We start from the raw sequence: 14503 nt of genomic DNA, 5'->3' as shown, positions 1-14503 counted from the left end.
CCAATAGTAACCTTGGTGCTACTGTATGACTTCGTCTGTTTTTGGGATGCAGCTACTGGTGACCTGGTAACTGATTTATCTGCTTGAGTGCAAACCACCTAATAAATGAGGAAAATGAGATATCCACTGATCCGTGTAAATTACTCCTCCCTGGATTTAGCTCAACAAATTCCCGATGTGCCTTTCTTGGGACTTTTCAGCCACAGCAATTGCTAGTATTGTAAACAATAATTATCCAAAGTTTTCATGCAAACAAATATCCAACTACTTGAATTTATCCAAACCTTTACGATGAGCAGAAATGATTCAAGACTCTTTTTTTTCCCCTGGAGATTAACCTTTTTGCCCTTACTTCAACCCAGCTGGAATACTAAATAATGTATCTCATAAAAGCAGCTCTGCTTCCAGACTAATCAGAACATGGTGTGATAATTAAACACAAACACACAATGTAAACAAACACTTCTGATGACCTCAATTAAGGTTTGTGACGGGCTTGGGTTTATGGTGAAGGTTCAAGTCAGTTCTGACTCGGGTTGTTTAGTGCTAGTCAAAGTTTAACTTTGGTAACTGATATAACAGGGCTTGGGTTTAATAACAATACTCTTGGTTGTTACCCGGTGCTCTGCGTCTGTCCCAGAGTGTTATGAATAACAGGGGACAATTCCTGCATACCAATTGAACAATAAGATAAAACAGATGACAGAAGAAGTTAAAGCTAAACTTAATTACAATAAATTTCCCAGGAAGGCTCCTTGGTCTGGGGGCTAAAATCAAGACAAATTTCCAGTGTGAGGTTCTGTTTAGGATCATGTTTGGACTTTGGATGCAAAATGTGCACGCACGGCCTCTTCTATAGCTGTTCATGGTGAGCTGTAATATGAAACCATGAACTCTCTGCTAAACCAGCTAACCTCTGCTCTCTTCTGATTATACCTTTCTTCTCACCAAAAAAATTCCTTCTCTATGTGTGCACCGCTTTCTGTGGGTGTATCTAGCACTTGAAAATCAAGCATAGCTCCAACCACAAAACATTTCGAACAAAGGCTTATGACAGTCAAGGAAACAACTGCTGGTTATGTAAAGTTTCTGGCTGAATTGTCAAGGAGGGAGTGGCAACACATCAGGTGTATAATTCTGAAATGATCTCATTCCTTGCAAACAGACTGATGATGTGCTAAAGGAAAAAGGTGGAGAGGAGGAAGAAGAGCATTATGAAAAAAGGAGCATAAAGAAGGTATGACTGGTGCCAGAGTCTTTACTGCTTCAGACAGCTTAGCTCAGCCAAAAAGTGCTCACAAGTAATTTATAGGGGACCTGTTTTTGATCCTTATATTTTGAAACCATTTCTAAACATGACTGCCTTTCCATAGAGTACCTCCCACACTAGGTTAGCACACAAATCATTTGGAGCAGTAATGGCATCAGCATTAATGTCTTATCTGCACATATCCAAGCAAATTGCAGCCCAGCCTACAATTAAAGAAATCTCCAGCAGCTAAAATTGGCTTTTATATGATCTCACCTGTTGCTAATGTATTTTGACTCTGTCAGGAATTTCAGTTACCAGATGCAAAGCAGAGACTAAAAGATTTTGGGCTTTAAATAGCACTTTGGGATTACTATAGACATGCAAGTTACTACAATTATTTTTTATCATGATTTCTGCCCTTCCTTCTCTATTGTCTGTGTACACCACCATTTGCCTAACTGCAGGGGATTCATGAATGGCTTGCCACACAGATGGTTGATCAAAGACTTTGTAAGTCTTTTTTATGATCAGTTATTAGAACCAGAGGAAATTTAAGGCATGTGAACTGTTCATTTCAGAAAACTGTACAGGACACATTTCTGGGCCCAGGGCTTGTGCAGATATACCCAAGCAAGTTTTAACCTAGTGAGGTTGAGTACCATTAGCAGTGTAGCTTGGACAGCTTCATACAAGCTGCAAAACCTACCTGAAAAGCGAAGTAAATACTTGGAAGTAAGCTGTCCAACTTAAAGTTAGCTTGAGTAGGTGTAGGCAAGCTACAGAGCAATGACAGCAGAGTAGACATTATAAGCATATTGAACATGGATTTTGAAGAATGTATCAAAACAGCTGTTGTCCAGCTGGTGATGTTGCTCAAGGCCCTTTCACATGCTGAGATGCATGCTAATGACTTACAAAGCTTTGAAAAAAAAGCCATTATGATTTTTGGGAAACTACTATTAAATAATCCTCTTGAGTTTGTGGTTATAGCAATCCTAACGGAAAAATTTATTCCAGGAAGTCCTCCTTGGAGCAGTTTAATTCTCATAGGCACAAATGGTAACTTAGTCAGTGGGACAATTGCACGGTTGGAAAATGATTCATCCCTGGCCAATGCAGGTAGAGAGGCTTCTGCCATCCTGCCTTGAGATCCTGCTGGTGGAGGGGAGGAGAGGGAGAGTGACCCTTGGCAGAGGTCCTATAGGAGACTTGGCTTTTGCTGATTCAGACCATTTACCAGCTGGACTGGACCTACTTGGTGCTGGTTTCATTTTAGGTTGTTCTGGTCCTAAGCTTATATTGGCACAGTGAGTAGATTGTGTTACACCTCTGGAAAGGTTTTGTGCTGTTGAGGTCCTGTAATAGGCTCTGAGCATGTTTAATTTCATGGTTTTCATCTTTCATCTGCTTATCTGCTGTCACTCTGTTTGCTAAACCTTGTGCTTCGTTAGAGAAACTAAATCCACATTCTACTTGTTCAGGAAGCACAAAACCTCTGTGTAAAACATTCATCCATCATTGTCCTCAATGAATCTTTATTCACCTTCTTTTTTGAGTTTGCTTTTCATCACTGTTAGCAATAGGCCCAACCCAATCTTATCTAGAGGACAAGGCTCTTATCACCCTTCTGGCTGCCTCAACATGTATTTCCTTAGAGACTAAACTTGCTATACAATATTATATGTAAGTTGCCTTATGACTTGGTTAATGACGTGAGTCATCATCAGTCACTTCCTCTTTGCTAATGGAAAAAAATCTTAGTTTATAAACTTAACTTTTTTTTCGCTGGCTATAGGGAAGTTATATCTGTGTTTTGATTTCTGTAGTAAAGGGATATGAGCAATGTTCCCTCTAAGGAGTAGTGGTTGGTGGGCGTGCCACCTTGGTCCGTGAGCGCGCCGCCTTAGTCTGGTGTGGGACACTTACTGAAGGGGGCTGGGGGCTGGGGCTGGGGTCTGGACTGAGAGGCTGGGGCCAGGGGCCAGAGACTGGAGCTGAGAGGCTGGGGGCCAGAGGCTGGGGCTGGGGGCCAGAGCTGGTGGCTTGTATGTGTCTTCCCTTTCTCAGTTATCAATTGAGATTCTAGGTCAGGGGCGGGCAATTATTTTGGGCGGAGGGCTGCTTAGCCAGTTTTGGCAGGCTGTCAAGGGCTGTATGGGTAGCCCCACCCCTTGACAGGTGCTCCGCCCCCTGGTCACCATCTTGGGACCAACATCTCAATGTCTTGGGACCAATGTCCCAGGGCCAGCACTGGTGGGGCTCAGAGCAGGGCACAGGCCGGCAAGGGTCTGTGGAGCCAGGCTGAGCTGCACCAGCAGGGAGCTGGCCTGGCTCCATAGAGCCCCTGCCAGCTGGGACCCCATGCACCTGCCACCCTGCTCTGGGCCCCACCGGCACTGGCCCTGGGACACTGGTGCGGGCCCAATGCTCCCGCTGGCTCCCCGCCTGCTCACAACCAGTGCCCCCCAGCCCTGTGGTACAGGTGGGGGGCAGCGCTCAGCCCCGACCCCCTGCTTGCCAGCAGGGAAGAAGCTGGTGCTGAGCATGGGGAAAAGTTGCCCCTTGCCTGCCTCATGGGCGGTGTTCCCTGCTGCAGCTGCTCGCAGCCCACACAAGGCTGTCTGGAGCAGGCACAGGCAGGCTCATGCGGGCTGCAGGTGGCTGCAGCGTGGGGCTCTGGCCATGGGGTGGAAGAGGGGCCACTTTTCCCTGCACTCAGCACCAGCTTGTAACCCGCTCCATTGCCAGCCTGGCAGTGGGACCCAGTTACAAGGTGGTGCTGAGCACGGGGGCGGGGGGAAGAAAGCAACTCCTCCCTGCCCCATGCCCAGTGCCCCACACTGCAGCCGCTTGCATCCTGCCTGGGGCTGCCTGTGCCTGCTCCAGACAGCCCCATGTGGGTTGCGAGTGCCTGCGGTGTGGGGTGCTGGCCATGGGGCAGGTGAGGGGCCTCTTTTCTCCATGCAGGGAAGGAGCCCAGGGAAAAGCTGAGCGCGGGGGGGGGGGAAGTGTCCCCTCGCCAATGCCCCACATTGCAGGTGCTTGCATGGGGCTGTCTGGAGTGGGCACAGGTAGCCCCAAGCGGGCTGTGAACAGCTGCAGCATAGGGCACTGGGTGTGGGGTGTGGAGGGCTCCCCCCGACACTCCTTCCCTGCCTGTGGTTCCCCCCGCCCCCACTTACCTGAGTTTCCCGTGCTGGGGCAGCCACGTGCTCCCAGCCCAGAATCCCCAGGTGGGGCTTCCGGCTGGGGGGTGGGGCTGGGCAGGCCCACTGTTGTGGGATCCCGAAGGGCTTTCCCTGGGTCCTTTTGCCCTTGGTTCCTGTCATTTTTGACAGGAACCAAGGGCAGAGAAATATTAATTTTCTACACTTTTTTAGGGGCCCTTCAGGCCGGATAGAATGGCCTTGCAGGCTGGATCTGGCCCACGGGCCGTATTTTGCCCATCCCTGCTCTAGGTACACTTAGATTAATGAGATTCTAACAACTATTTTACATTTTGTCCATTCCCCCTGCCAGTATGTGATTCATCATCATGAAATATCCTCTACTGACTTGACTAATTTATTTGTAAGTATCCTAAGTGATAATGATAAGGCTTCTCTAACTTTTTGAGGGAACCTATTTTCAAATCCAGTGCACTTCATTTTTACCTTTTCAACTTGATTTATTTTGTGTATTTAATTCCATTTCTCTTTGTTGTAACCATTTTATAATGCTAAATTCCTCCCAAACTTTATTTTATGCCTTGTTCAAATACTTTTTATATACCCATTATTAATTATTTCTTGGCTTGTGAGACTTTTGGAGTTTGGGTCATATTTTTATTTTGCATTTGTATCTCACCAAGCACAATGAGTACTGGTCAATGAATGTGTGTCTAGGGTACTAGCCAACTTGATACGAATAATAAATTATAATATTAATATTAAGATTAATTAGCTTGGCTGCATATCTCTTAGATACCCAAGTAGTAAATTCACAGTTTTGCTCAACACAGCCATGCTAACTTGTACCAGATAATTCACGTTTATTAACTTTAATTTCCCCTAAAAAGTCATCCTTTCCACAATTTTTATCTTTATTTCTTCTCTAAAATCTCTTCAGTTTGTCAATATAACCCAGAACTGTAGTCAAACTTGGCCCATCTGCTAATCAGAGGAACTCCTTGCACTCCAGCAGCTACTCATAGTTGAGATGAAAGTAATTGGTGCCAGTATTGCTTGTAATTGTAATTTGTACTGGACAGATACCTCCATCATATTTGTAAATCACCTTCCTGGTCAGCTACTTTGTTGGTAACCTCAGCAGAGGTACCAGGAAACACAAGCTAGCCTTCATCTTCCAGTTAGGTGGAAGTCTCAGTGATACTACTGAGATGAGCATCTTAGAAGTAATTAAGATGAGATAATTTTTCACTGCTACTGTTCATGTTACATCATGACTTAGGCTAAGTACAGGCATTCAAGAAGCCCAAGACAGAAGTGTTCTAACTTTCAAACTTTACTCTAAGTGGCTAAGGTTAGGTCAGGAGCAAGCAGAACCTGCGTTACCCCTTGAAGGGTGAGTGGGGGAAAGGGTGCTCAAAGCCTGCGTGTATGACCTGAGCAAAGCAGGTTGTGGGGATTCTTGCATGCCTCCCAGCGTGCCTTGCAGGCTCCCTGGGCTGCTAAAGACTTCCAAGCAGAGCCAAACAGCTGAGCCACCCTTGATTGGTGAGGGCATCATGGCTGCCTGCTTGGATGGCATGTGCGTGCATGCACACACACACACACACACACACACACACACACACACACACACGCACGCGTGTGTCAGGCATGACTTCCATGCAGCTGATGAGTATGATGCTTTCCTCTTCAACAGCTCCTCGTTCCCCAGGGTGATGGAGAGCGGGTGCTACATTCCCAGACTCATGGGTGACTAGTGCCACCTTAGTCAGGGTGTGCACGTACCACCCCCCTCAGTGACCAGTCAGTGACAGGGGGGGATCCCCCCGCGGCTGATCCCACTGATGGGGGGCATATGGCTGATCACTCCATCCGATTGCTGCAGCTGCTTCCGGGTGTGGCTGTGGCCACTTCTGGGAGCGTAACGGCACTCCAGTCCCTGACTGGTGCTTGCAGGGGGGGCACTGGTGCTCCTGCCTGCCCCCCTTGCCCATTGCCTAAGCAGTGAGTACAGCTGGTCAGGGGGTGCACCAGCACTGTTGGGGGTACATGTGCACCCCTGTGAGCCCCCTATGCATCATCACTGCCCAGGGTCCCCAATTTCATCATTGGTGATGACATTCCCACTCCCCCTACAATCCTCATCAGGGGCCTGGCCTACCCCCTCCAGCCCTGGCTCATGAGGCCCTATGGCGGGCAGTAGGATCACTGGAAAGAGCACTTCAGCTATGGACCAGGCCTGGGATCATGAGCACACTTGTTGCAGGGATGTGGGAGAAGGTGAGCCCCCTGTCAATGTGTATGGCCCCAGCCCTGCTCCACAACTGGCTGTCCAGATCTGTGAAGCCCTGGCTGACTGCCTTCTTACACTCATAGACTGGGAGCCCTCATCAGATGAGTTGGGCCTGAGGGTTTTGAGTACCCATGCCCTGGGACCATTTTATGGGTTTCCTGCCACAGGCTCCTCTGGCCTTGCATCATAGGCACCACTGCCCACAATCCAGGCTGCCTGGACACTGTCCCCCTTCCTGCCTTCCTCCCCAGTCCCCTTCTGGGAGCATTGGTGATGCATAGGGGGTGCATGTGTACCCCCTGACATTGGCCATGCATCCCCTGGAAGCACCAGCCACGAAACTGAAAGTGCATGATTGGCCACTGGGGTTGGTGATTGGCTGCTGGGGAATTCCCCCCCTCCCTCCCGGTCAGCAATTGGCCACTGGGGGGACCCCACTCAGCCAGCAGTTGGCTGCTGGGGGACCCCCCCATCAGCAATCTGTTGCCCCCCCTAAACTCGGGAAGTGCCAGTCGCCCATGTCTGGGAGCACACACCAGATCCAGGGGAATGCTGCACAAAGAAGAGATGTGTCTCGTTTTAATCAAATGTTGAAATTGCCAAACTGATACCGTGTTTCTTAAATAAAAACCGTGCAACATTGCCTGCTCCAGAACTTGGAACCTCCTTCTCAGTTAACACCGAGAGAGTGGGGAAAAACTCTGCCTGCATCAGGTGGTTATGCCAGAGGAGTGGGCAGCCACAGAGGGCTCAACTTAACAAATATGAAACCTTGGGATGGCAGGGGGAATGCTGCATTGAAAACTGCAGTCCCTACTAACAGGGAAGGATGAGGAAACTCCTGGCCAGAAGAGAGAGAACCTGAATGCCAGAGCAGGATTGGTCACCGTGGTAGGAGAGAAAATCCGGTAGGCCTGAGCCTAGTTATAGCTGGAGGCTTATGTTTGCGTTGTAGCCCAGGGGCTTGTGTTTATGTTGTTGTTTGTGTTTGCAGTTTGTTTAACACCGGTGGTTTGGGTGAGGCTATAAGGGGATGGAGGAGGCCTCATAGGGGACTCACGATAGAGTGAGGACCCCAGCCCCAGTGAGGGCATGGAGTTTGGGGGTATAGACCCCAGCTCCACAGAAGAGCCCAGTGAGAAGGGCAGCCTCGCAGAGAGGGAAGAGCCCCCAGGGAGAGGGGCAGCCTTGCAGAGAGGGAAGAGCCCCCAGGGAGAGGGGTGGCGTATAGAGAAGGCCCGCAAGTCCTAGACACGCCAGACACCCGGAGCAGGAGAACTGTGGCCAAGTGGAGGAGAGGTAGCCTCCCTACAAAAGAAACATATCATCAAAGTCGTGGCGGGCGAGAATAGGAGGGTGCAAATCTGAAGCTTGGCACAGTAGAGGAGGCGGCAAGGGCTAGCACGGCGACCGTGCGGTCCCTCCTGCTACATGCATAATAAAGGAAAACTGTGGAATGTAGCTGGAACTTGGATGAGAGTCCACAGGGCTACCATTCTTTGCAGTGGGACCCAGGCCCACAGTGGCCTGGCTCAGCTCTCTTGGAGGAGATGGAGGGAAGGAGGCGTAGCAGAAAGTGTGATTGTGGGGTTCGCACATCAGATTCCATTGCACTTTTATTGCATATCTTCCAGGGTCCCTAAATATTGTGTATTATAAAAACTCTTTAAAAGGATTTTTTTCATAAATCTCCTTTATTTACTACAGGACAAGAATCATTTTGTGCAAGTAATAGATTTCCTAAACTTGGGCATACTCGGGATGAAAAATAATAGTTATATTTTCTAATCATTAGATGAGTTTATTCCGCAGTGTTCAGTCTTCCTATTTTTCCTTTGTTTCTCTAGACCCAGAACAGGAGATAGACATGCCAATTGTACAATCGTCAATTTTTTTTCACATATCCTTTAAAAAAAGGTAAATATTGGTTATTTGAGCTAAAATCAGGAATATAGATACTAGCATGATAGCAGGTACTGACTTTGGTGCAGATGTGCTATGCTGAAAAATGAAGATTTGCATTTTCATAAGCTTGTTGATAGGTCACGTGTTCTTACTGTTATTCCTTCTTTTTAGAGCTTCTATGTACCAGGACTCTTTTCCCCAAGTGAATTTGTGGCTCGACTAGATTTTCTATTTTTAAAGTTTTGAGAGGACATTTCTTTTCTAAACAATTTACTTTAAAGTGGAGCTAAGAATAGAACCCAAGGCTCCTGTTTAAGAGCCTTAACTAAAGCCCCCATAGAAGATTATGAGCATTTTTTTTCATTCACTTCAGTGGGCTCTGGGTCAGGCCCTAAATTGACTGAATTACCTTGAGCAAGTGACTTAACTCTTCGGTGCCTTAGGCTGCTTGCAGACATAAAACACAAACAGCACTTTACTTTAAATTTAGTGCATTCCTGCGCCAAGCCCCATGAATGCCCAGGAGAGGCAGTGGGTTACTTCAACTCGGCTCCTCTGATGTCTGTAAATAGTGGGTGCTTTAGTGGGGCTTTTTGTACTTTTATCTAATTGAATCAGCTTTAGCTAAAAGCATCGAAAAGCCCCACTGAAGTGCTCAATTTATACTTCAACCTGGCTCTGCAACATCTATAATGCATTAAATGCCTTTACATTTTTAATTTTTTTTTAACATCTGCAAGCAGCCTAGGTTTCCCTACCTATTATCTAGATCATCATATCTTACAGAGGGATACTTATGGTTAATGTCAGTGGATATAAAGCAGTGTGTGGGGTGGCGGGTCTTAAGAAGAATAGTAAAGATTCTTAAATAGCAGTGCTTTTGTCAATTATATTCATTTTTCTTTTTTAAACTAAAGAATCAACCTTTTCCTAATCTTTTTAATTCTGGGAAGGATATGAGTTAAATTCTTATTTTTTCTTAGAGAAAATGAGGCCAAGGATCTGATATCTTCTTCAGATCCCTGGTAAATTTTCATCCAGGCTTTGACAAGTAATTACTTGTGGAAAAAAAAAAAAAATTAGGAATGTTGCAGGCCAGGTGCATTATCAGAGGTATGTGGGAGAGCTTGTATAGCCACTGCCAAGGTTACCTTATATTCTAATTGTTGCCACCTAGCTTGTTACTTTTTTGAATGCTTCAATTTCATGCAAGAATGAAACTAAAGGCAACCTTTCCAAGGTGTTCAGTGAATCCAATTAATAAATATGCTTATTTAGGATATGAAGATAAGACTGATGATACAGTTAAGGATTTCAGGGGTTTATTGATCTCTGTGTGCAGCATAACTTCCTTTGTTGGAAATTACATTATACATGCACAGTAGGCGAGAAACAAGTTCACAGCCTTTCAGTCTGAGCAGTTAGCTTGTACCAATGAGAGATGTTTAGTAGATGATTTTTTAAACTATTTTTGGAGGAATCCCAAATGTTCAAAAAGGAAAATGCTTCACAGCTAAGGTATTTTCCTGAATACTTTACACTTCAGAAGACTGCCAGGAGCATTATGCAATTTTAGTACCTGTTAAAATTGTGCAAGTGCATGATAAGAAAATGCTACTTGGATGTGAGGAGGAGAGGATCTGATGAAGCGAAAAGAACAGGGAAAATTACATGGTGGTTTGGCATTCTTCAAGCAGTTTCAGTGATTTTTTTTTTGTCTAAACATATCTAGATGAAGAATCCAAATATCTTTAAATAAGTGGCACTAAGTTATCTCTTCTTTGGCTAAGTTTAAACAGGTCTGAAGACCACAGCTCTGTTATGCACATAAGCCTGCTCTTCAATTTCTGAAACTTCATGATCATTCCCCAACCCCCACTCCAAAGCCAGTGTAGCGGGCAAGTCTCTGAGAACATAGCTCAGAGACTCGCATAAGTTTAGAAGAGGTTGGGCTGCTGAAGTCAAGCCCCATTGTATTTCTTGTGTCCACCACCTCTTTGTCTGGGACAAATCTGGAACATCATCCAGGAAATCTGGGACACTGCCCTTCTGCCTCCCCGATGTGAGAGTGTGGGGGTGGAGCTGCATGCCGGGCAGGCAGCAGTGCCTGTCTGAAAGGCGTTTTGTACCTCTCCAACTCCTGGCCAGACTGTGCTCCACACACCTGTGTTTCTGGGACACCCATTATAATTCCCATCATCCAACTGGGTCTAGCTTCTGAAATCTGGGACTGTCCCTGCTAAACTGGGATTTATGGTCAACCTGTATATAACATCTGGGTCCCTTCTTCAATACAGCATGAATAAACATCAGAGGATGAAGTATTTATCTTGGGTACCTTCTGTCCAATACATTTTGAATAAAATCTTTTGTTGTACCAATCACAGTCTGAGGTCCACAGAGGTACTCTCAACATTACATTATATGCCCTGTCACTCATTTAAGGTCTGAGACCACTTCCCTTCCATTTTTTTGTAAAGAACTGCAGACTGTTAGAGTTCCTATACATTAACAGAGGACACATAATGGATGGGGACCTTGGAGAGTTTAGAACATAAGAACATGAGACCATAAGAACTGCCATCTATTGGGTTAAATCATAGGTCCATCTTGCCCAGTAGCTTGTCACACAGTGGCAGAGTGAACTGGGTAGGACCAGGGTTCTTTCTACTATTCAGCCTCCAGTTTTTAAGATCCAGGAAGTTCTGATTCAGAGGCTGTATCTAGGGCTGCGCAAAGCTTCGGGTGCTGATTCGATTTGGAGGACATTCGGCCCAATTCGGTGGCCAAATCTCCAAATCCAAATCGAATCAGGGGACCAATTAAAAGGTCTGAATCAATTCGGAGAGCTGCGATGATTCAGACAGTCCCTGTCCGCTGCAGCAGTGAGCTGGAGCTGGACTCGGAGCTGGTAAGTAAGGGGCGGGGGAGGGGAGGCTGGAGGAGTGGGGAGGGGACCATGGGGGGACCCCTGCCAGACCCCATTCCCTGCCTGCTCCCCCGACCCCCACCTACTCCCCCAGGCGTCGCCCATGGCTGCCTTGCCTGCCCTAGCTCCCGGCCCTTTTAAAAAAAAGCCTGCACTCACTGGGTGCTGCCAGGTGGGAGGGGGAGTGGGGGGCAATCCCCACTGCCCCCCACTGCTCCTCACTGTATGGGGGGGCTCTGTTATGAGCCCCTCACTCCTCCAGCCCCCCATAGCTGCCCTGCCCGCTCCAGCTTCAGCCCTTTAAGGAAACCCTCCCCCCAAACCCCTGGACTCACTGGCTGATGCAGCGGCTTTGGGGCTTCTTGGGGCTCATGGAAGAGCTTACCATGCAGCACAGGGCAGCAGGAGGCAACAGGGATTGCCCCCTCCCCCCACCCCCAGCAGGAACTGGTGAGACCGGGATTTTTTGGGGGGGGTTTCTTAAAGGGCCAGGACTGGGGCAGGTGGGGCAACCATGTGGGGGGGAAAGGGGGGCATAGACAGTGAGGGAGGGATCAGGGGGCTCATGGCAGAGCCCCACATGCAGCGTGGGGCAGTGGGGATTGCCCCCCCACTGGGCAGCACCCAGTGAGTTGGGGCATTTTTTTCCAAAGAGCCGGTAGCTGGGGTGGGCAGGGCAGCCATTGCTGGCGCTGGGAGATCAGGCAGGAGATGGGCCTGGGTGATTCAGAGATTCAGCAGCAGCCGAATCTCTGAATCATAGTTTCATAGTTTTGTAGTTGGTAGGGTCAGAAGGGACCTGAGCAGTTCATCAAGTCCGACCCCCTGCCATGGCAGGAAAAAGTACTGGGGTCAAACGACCCTAGCAAAGTGTTCGTCTAACCTCCTCTTAAAGACTCCCAGGGTAGGAGCCAGCACCACTTCGCTTGGAAGTTGGTTCCAGATCCTAGCCGCCCTGACAGTGAAGTAGCGCCTCCTGATGTCTAGTCTGAATCTACCCTCTGCCAGCTTGTGACCGTTATTTCTAGTCACTCCTGGTAGTGCTCGGGGGAACAGGGACTCCCCCAATGCCTGCTGGTCCCCTCTGACTAGTTTGTAACAGGCCACTAGTTCCCCTGTCAGCCTTCTCTTGTGGAGGCTGAACAGGTTCAGGTCCCATAGCCTCCACTCGTAGGGCCTGCCTTACTGCCCCCTAATCGTGTGAGTGGCCTCCTCTGGACCCTCTCGATGCTGCTGAAGTGCAGTGCCCAGAACTGGATGCAGTACTCCAACTGTGGCCTGACCAATATCGCATAGAGTGGGAGGATCACCTCCTTGGACCTGCTTGAGATGCATCTGTGAATGCATGACAAGGTGCGGTTGGCCTTCCTGACCACGTTCCCACACTGCCGGCCCATGTTCATTTTGGCATCAATAATGATTCCAAGATCTTTTTCTGTCTCTGCACTGACAAGAAGGGAGTTCCCCAGCCTGTAGGTATGCTGATGGTTTTTCCTCCCCAGGTGCAGCACCTTGTACTTGTCAGTGTTGAAACCCATCCTGTTCTCATCTGCCCACCCCTGTAACCTGTCTAGGTCCAATTGCAGCCTATTCCTCCCTTCTAGTGTGCCCACATCTCCCCACATCTTAATGTTGTCAGCAAATTTGAACAGGGTGCTTTTTACCCCCTTGTCCAAGTCACTGATGAAGATGTTGAACAGCGCGGGTCCAAGGACCAAGCCCTGGGGGACCCCACTGCCCACATCCCTCCAGGGTGAAAATGACCCATCCATAACCACTCTCTGGGTGTGGCCCTCTAGCCAGTTAGTGATCCATTTGACTGTGTAGGTGTCGACACCACAGTTCCCTAATTTTTTAATGAGAATGGGGTGAGAGACAGTGTTGAAGGCCTTCCTGAAGTCCAGAAAGACTATGTCCACTGCTACCCCTACATCTAAGGATTTGGTGACCTGCTCATAGAAGGCCACCAGGTTGGTCTGACAGGACCTGCCTCTAATGAACCCATGTTGGTTGCCCCTAAGCATAAACTCCCCTGCTGGCCCCTCATGGACATGCGCCAGGATAATTCTCTCAAAAAGCTTACCCAGGATCAAGGTAAGACTAACTGGCCTATAGTTTCCTGGGTCCTCCTTTCTCCCTTTTTTGAAAATGGGAACCACATTGGCCCTTTTCCAGTCCTCTGGCACCACACCAGAGCACCATAAGTGCTTGTAAAGCCATGCCAGGGGTCCCGCAATTACCTCTGCTAATTCCCTCAGCACTCTGGGGTGGAGATCGTCAGGACCAGCTGATTTAAATATGTCCAGTCCCTCCAGAAGTTCCCTGACTAGATCCTCACTGACCCTAGGCCTGGGTGCGCCTCCCCTGGGGCCTGAGGGGGTCTCAGGGGATGGGCTGGTCTGGTCCCTGCTCAGGAAAATAGAGGCAAAGAAATTGTTAAATAGGTTAGCCTTGTCGTCTGGTGCGACAACCAGATTTCCTAGCTTGTCTTGCAGAGGCCCCACATTACCCGGTACCTTCTTTTTACCCCGTATGTACTTAAAAAAGGACTTCTTGTTGTCCTTGATCTGGGTAGCTATTCCCAGTTCTATGTCCGCCTTGGCCTTCCTGACCGCCCCCCTGCAGCCCTGAGCAACCGAGGTATAGTCCTCCCTTGTGATGGCCCCTCCCTTCCATTGGGTGTACATCTCTCTTTTAGCTAGGAGACATTCCCGTATGCTTTTGGTGAGCCATGGGGGCTTTTGCACCCTCTTGCCCCCTTTGATCCTTGTTGGGATTACCTCCCTTTGGGCTTGGAGGATCGTTTCCTTAAGGAACGACCACTCTTCTTGGACACCCTACTCCCCTCCCCCTCTGGGACCTCAGTACCTTCCCAACTGTTTTTCTTACCTCATTGAAATCTGCCCTCCTGAAGTCCAGGGCTGCTGCCTTGCTGCAGGCTTTTGCCACCTTGC

General features: G+C 48.3%; 1 long non-coding RNA gene across 1 annotated transcript in view; it reads left to right on the top strand.

The window, feature by feature from the left end:
- Nucleotides 1-773: 773 nt before the first annotated feature.
- The window catches only part of LOC109286347 (uncharacterized), a 55846-nt gene continuing 42116 nt past the window's right edge, over nt 774-14503 (top strand). Inside the window, exon 1 of the long non-coding RNA XR_002094355.2 lies at nt 774-1237. This is a non-coding gene — a long non-coding RNA (uncharacterized LOC109286347). The remainder of the gene's footprint in view (nt 1238-14503) is intronic.

This window comes from Alligator mississippiensis, chromosome 5 (genome assembly GCF_030867095.1).
Source record: "Alligator mississippiensis isolate rAllMis1 chromosome 5, rAllMis1, whole genome shotgun sequence".
Taxonomy (NCBI): Eukaryota; Metazoa; Chordata; order Crocodylia; family Alligatoridae; genus Alligator; species Alligator mississippiensis.
Note: the sequence above shows the minus strand (reverse complement) of the source record. Positions and strands in the feature narration are given on the sequence as shown.